Here is a 6,305-nt window from a genome sequence, read left to right as displayed (position 1 = left end):
AATAGGTCTATTATTTGAAATGTTTTCAGTGTTTTGATAGCTGGTTTGCTGTCTATACAATGGTTGCAATTAAAAATTTAAGTTTTTTAAAAAATAAAATTTTAAAAATTAAATTCAGGTATTTACTTTTTTATTTAAATAATTTTATTTTAAAAAAATAAAGATTGGGATCCCTGGGTGGCGCAGTGGTTTGGCACTTGCCTTTGGCCCGGGGCGCGATCCTGGAGACCCGGGATCGAATCCCACATCAGGCTCCCGGTGCATGGAGCCTGCTTCTCCCTCTGCCTGTGTCTCTGCCTCTCTCTCTCTCTCTGTGACTATCATAAATAAATAAAAATTTTTAAAAAAATTAAAAAAAAAAAAGAAAAAAAAAATAAAGATTTTCTGTATTTATTCATGAGAGAGAGAGAGAGAGAGAGAGAGAGATGCAGACACATAGGCTCCCCACAAGGAGCCCGATGTGGGAGTGGATCCCAGGACCCCAGGATCACACTCTCAGCCAAAGGCAGACACTCAACCACTGAGCCACCAGGTGTCCCAAGTATATACTTCTTCTTAGGAGTTTTTGTATTGCCTCCCAATTTTCCCCTTGGTTAATCCTTTGGGAATTTTGAAATTTACATCTGAAGGGTTTGGTGGGTTATTTGGGTTTTTTTTGTTTTGTTTTTAGTCTTTTTTAGTATAAAAAATTTCAAACATACTTAAGTAGAACAAACAGTATAATGAACCCCCAAGTTATGTTTGAGCTTTAAGTGATATATTAATATAGGTGTTTCACTTATTAATACAACAGATGTTCAAGAACTCCGAATAGTTGTAGCTTAATGCGCACTTGAAAGAATTCATGTAAATCAAATTTTTAAAAATATCCAACCATTTCCCAATCTATGACAGATTGTTATTTCAAAGGTTTGTTGATGGTCAACCAATTTTTGGACCTACAAATATGATCCTCATAGAAATAATCTTAAAATGACTTTGCTATTCAGGCCAACACTCAGTAATTTATCTAATTCGCATTAAGTGAAGCCCATGCACCTCTTTTAACATTGTTTCAATGAGATAATGCCTTTCTTGCAATTGGAATACTACAGAACAACTGCTACCCATCTTCCCTTTTACTAAGTATGGGGGACAGAAAAGTGGAGAGTCAAGGTCCTGTGATGGAGATTCACATCCATAATGTGTTTTGATTCTCCCAGCAAAACCATGGGAACTCTGGCAGTAAGAGGGTTTGGGATAGGAGTGCATTCTGTACATACCATTCTGAAATTATGTACCTTTTCTTCAGCTAGTTGAGTTTTTGGTGTGCCTTTTTAAAAAAGATTTTGTTTATTTATTTGACAGAGCAAGCACAAGCAGAGGGAGTAGCAGGCAGAGAAAGAAGCAGAGGCTCCCTGTGGTCCTAGGTCTCTGGGATTGTGACCTGCACTGAAGGCAGACACTTAACCATTTGAGCCACTCAGGAGCCCCATGTTTTTGTGTTTTTTAAAGGCGTTTTTGCTTTTAAAGAAAAATTAAAAGGGGGCTCCTGGTTGGCTCAGTTAGTTAAGCATACAACTCTTAATTTCAGCTCAGGTCATGACCTCACGGTCATGAGAACAAGCCCTGTGTTGGGCTCTGTGCTCAGTGGGGAGTCTGCTTGGGATTCTCTCTCCCTCGCCTCCTGCCCCTCCCCCCACTGGCACTCTCTCTCAAAACAAACAAAATCTTTTTAAAAATATTCTCCTTGCTTCCCCTCCTGGAGCACACTCTTGCTACAAAAATCAAAAATGCATGCTTAAAAAAAAAAAAAAAAAAAAGAAACCTTCCTTTATAAGGAAGGTTTATCTTCCTTTATTTGTATGGATACAATACTCCATGTTGTATCTAAAGTGTACATGTTACAGACTTTTAAAAGTAGGCTTCTGATTTTCTTCAAGTTTCTGACATAGGAGGAAATTATTTTCACTGCTGAGATATACATAAGACAATAAGAAAAGATTCCTGACTACTAAAACAGAAAATTAGAATATAAACAGAAGTATTAACTTGCCAATAAATCAGACTGTTGCAATAATGTTTGTAGTTAACCCATAAGTATTATTAACCTTTTAGAGTATCTGGGAATGACAAAGAAAGATGTGCTCTGATGCTTTAGTCATGCCATCCTATACTCACACTGTTCCAAATTGACCTTAAATTCTTACTCTTCCAAAACCCTTCCCTAAGCAAGAACTTGGTGCCACAAAACTGTGCTCATCAACTTCTTCTTTCCATTTTGTTTGCAATCTGAAATAAAAGGGAAATAAAGCAAGTGCTTTATGGGTAGAGCAACAGGGTCAAGATCCAGAAAGTGGAATAGTTGAAAACAAGGCCAGCTCAGTTAGGAACTCCAAACATTACAATGTTCTGTGAGCCAGAGACAGCCACTTAACCTACTAAGGTAGTGAAATGAATGATTGAAATGAATTAGCCCTAGTTCTTCTAGTTCTAAAAGTCCCATCTGTGAATAGTCACCCTAGATCCTGTGAAGTCTCTAAATGCTAGTGCAGTAGGTCTGTTACACTCTCAGCTGTTAGGTTCCATGTGTATGCCTGTGAGTGCTTGATAGCAGGCCCCAACGTTAGCTAGCTTCATTTTCCAGAGGGAGCAATGCCAGGCATTGTCCTTTCCTAAGTACAGAAGGAACCAGGCATACTTTGTGATGTGTCCACCAAAGGTTCTGCAGCATGGTAACCATAGCCTCACTACTGACCCATGCTCCCATCAGATAAGGAGGGGCCTACTGTGGGTTAAGTAGCACAGTAATGAGGTCCTTTACATGTTACTGTAGGAATCCCCACAGTAACCCTGAGGACAGAGGTATTGTCTACATTTTACAGATGAGAAAATTTCTTAAGAACCTTAGTGATGGAGCTAGTGAACGGTAAAACTACATTCAACCCTCCTATGAGCGAGTTGGACTACATACAGATCCCTTATTTAAACCTGTCCACAAAGCTAAGGAGAAAATACCAAGAAGGCTTCTCTGCAGTTAGCTTTATACTCACCAGCAACCCTAAGAACTCTGGCTCCTCTGCCCATGGGACCTGGACCCTTGAAACTCCAAGAGGTAGCTCATTTTCTCAAGATCTCCTCCAACACCACCGCCCCCCCCCCCCCCGCCCCAAATCCAGAGTAAGCCTGTCCCTTCCCAGCTCTTCTGAAATCTCATGAGAACGGCCTGTTTCTTCTCTCAGAAGAAGGCTCCTGCAGCTAGAAACCCAATCTTCTCTAACCCGGATGAGTAAACTCTGGAGCTTGATATTAAGACACTGTTTCAGAAGAACTCTTCAAGTGTAAAGCCCCTCCCTGCTGACCAGTGTTGAGAGTGCCAAAGGATAAGTTCTCCCACCAACCAGTGCAACCCAGAGAAGAGCCTGAATGAAGGTAGTAAGAGGAATAGAAATAAAATGCGAGGAACTGGAATCATCAGGGGATCCTACCAGGAACTTCTAGGTGCATGAAAGTTTTTTCTGCATCAATAACTTCTCTAGTAACTGTAAAGATAGATAGCTACTTCTAGATCTCTGAATTCTAACTGCTGGTGAAGGAGAGTCCAAATTATGATATCAGAGTCAGAAACTCCCAGAAATAGCAGGGGGCTGTTCGCAAGCTATGTTCCTGGGACCAGCAGCATTAGCCTCACCTGGGAACTTGTTAAAGATGCAAATTATTGGGCCCAATCCCAGACCTACTAAATTGGAAGTGGGACCCAGAAATCTGTGGTTTAACAAACCATTCACGTGGTCCTGATGTAAGCTGAAGTTTGAAGACCACTGGCCTAGGAGGATGAAGGATAATCTCAGGTTCTCCACATTAACCTAGAGTTAACCTGCGACACCTGCCTGGGACTAGAGCTCAGTGGTCAGAGTTCAGTGACTTGTCCAACCAAGACTACTGCCTCATTACTCATTATTTTCTTTGAAAACTCCTAGGAAAATTTTGGGCAAATAGCAAATGATCCGTCATGACCGAACTTTGAATTTTTTTTTTAAAGATTTTATTTATTTATTAGAGACAGACAGAGAGAGAGAGGCAGAGACACAGGCAGAGGGAGAAGCAGGCCCTGTGCGGGGAGCCCGATGTGGGACTCAATCTCGGGTCTCCAGGATCACACCCTGGGCTGAAGGCGGCGCTAAACCGCTAAGCCACTGGGGCTGCCCCCGAACTGAAATTTTAAAACACATTTATGATAAATCGGAAATAACTTCAATGTCTATTAATAGGGATTCGATTAAAAACAAACTCTATGAGGACTGGGTCCAATACTGACCAACACTGGGTTCACTATATTCTTATGGCCTAATACAGTGTAAATATCTAGTATTTGCTGATTGAATGAATAAATATATCTTCATGTATATTCAAGTCCTGAGGTACAATGCAGTATTAAAAAAAAAAAAAGGTGTTTCTTTTTTTTTTTTAAGATGTTTTTTAATAGGGATCCCACTCCTGTGTATTTACTCCAAAACCTAGAAGCCAGTTTATAGCAACTGTATTCATAAATGCCAAAACTGGAAACAACCCAAATGTTCTTCACCTGATGAGTGGCTCAGGCAGGGACTGCATTTCGGGAAGTAGTTACAGGGACCTTATTTTATATGCTACTGTATGAATTTTTTTGTAAAAATTTATGTATTATTAAGAAATGAACAATATTTTAGATACCAAAAGGATAAACACCCAAAAATGTTAATAGTAGTTATCTCTAGTTGACGGGATGGCAAGTGGCTTTTTTCTTATTTTTGTAGTTTCTAGTTTTTCAGTATAAACAAGTCATGCTTTATAACTAGAAAAAACAAGTTATTTTTTAAAAAGGGGTGACAGAGACCTGGAAGCACATCAACTCATTTAAAAAGTATTAAAAATGTTTACAAATTAGAAATGTGTACCCTATAAGAATATTCAAAACTAAGATTCACTGAGAAAAGAATTTGAATATACCCTCCAGAATAGTGCTTCTTAAAGTCCATACAAATCACCTGGAGTGCTTGTTGAGATGCAGATTATCATTCCAAGAATTTGCATTTCTAAGAAGCTCCCACAGGATCCCAACGCTCCTGGTCCACAGAGGACTTTGAGTATCAGGACTCTAAAAGTACTACTGTCAAGAAAGCAGCCACTAATTAGCCACACGTGGTCTTAAGTAGTTGAAATGTGGCTAGTCAGAATTGAGATGTACAAAGGTAAAATACACACTGGCTTTTGAAGACTTACACACACAAAGAATGTAAAACATCTTAACAATTATTTTATATTAAGTATATGTTGAAATATAGTCTTTTGGACATATGGTGTTAAATAAAATATATCATTAAAATTAATTTCACACGTTTCATTTCCCATTTTAATGTGGCTACTAGAAAAATTTGAATTACATTTGTGGTTTGCATTTTTGGCTTGTATTACATTTTTATTGGATAGCACTGATCTAGAAGAACTATGAACAGGATTTTACTTCACTCTGGGTCTTAAATCACCAACATAAATACAGGACAAGGATTAACACTCCCTTAATGGCCAAACTGGCAACTTTTGTGTATTCACATCAACATTCATAGGAGTCCTGAAAATCTAGGTAGAGGCTGAGACAATTGAAAATCATAAGCTTTTAGATAGGAAACTTTGAGATCATCAAGTCGAAACTCCTTGTCTTACGGAAGTATTCATCAATTTGACAAAGATGGATTCAGCACTTCAGCTCTGTAAATGTTGAATAGGTGCTTCCGTGATAGGTAAGTGACTGCAGTGGGGCACATCCCCTGAAGAGGCTGAGGATCACAGCAGCGGGTCAGCAACAGGACCCCCGGGAGTCCCATTGACAGAAGATTCATAACGTAGAGGCCAACAGAGGCTCCATTTTCCTGAGGAAGAATCAGAGGAGCTCCACACCTGAAGGTTGTTGGGCTGGCTCTGAGTTTCCCCAGGTCTTATAGCTCCTGTTTGGCATTCTAATGATACAAATAAAGCTTTAGGATTAATTTATTTAAATAACCAATGTAAGGAATGTTATCCTCTCTCACACAAAAGACACTATTATCAGAAAGCAAAGACGTCTAGAGCTGAGAAACTTTGAAACTTTGAACATGGTTGATGGCAGCAGAATGAAATTCAGAGTGTGACAGCAGCACCGTCAACCTTCAATTATGTGTGCAAATGAGGGGCAAGAGGTGCTGAGGTGATTAAAAGCTATGAATAAAACAAAAAGCTCATTTTGGTGATTATTTTTTAAACTTATTTATCAAGAATATCTTACACCAGAGGCATCACAACTGAAATTT

Source organism: Vulpes lagopus, chromosome 1 (assembly GCF_018345385.1).
Source record: "Vulpes lagopus strain Blue_001 chromosome 1, ASM1834538v1, whole genome shotgun sequence".
NCBI lineage: Eukaryota > Metazoa > Chordata > Mammalia > Carnivora > Canidae > Vulpes > Vulpes lagopus.
This window is presented reverse-complemented; position numbering follows the sequence as displayed.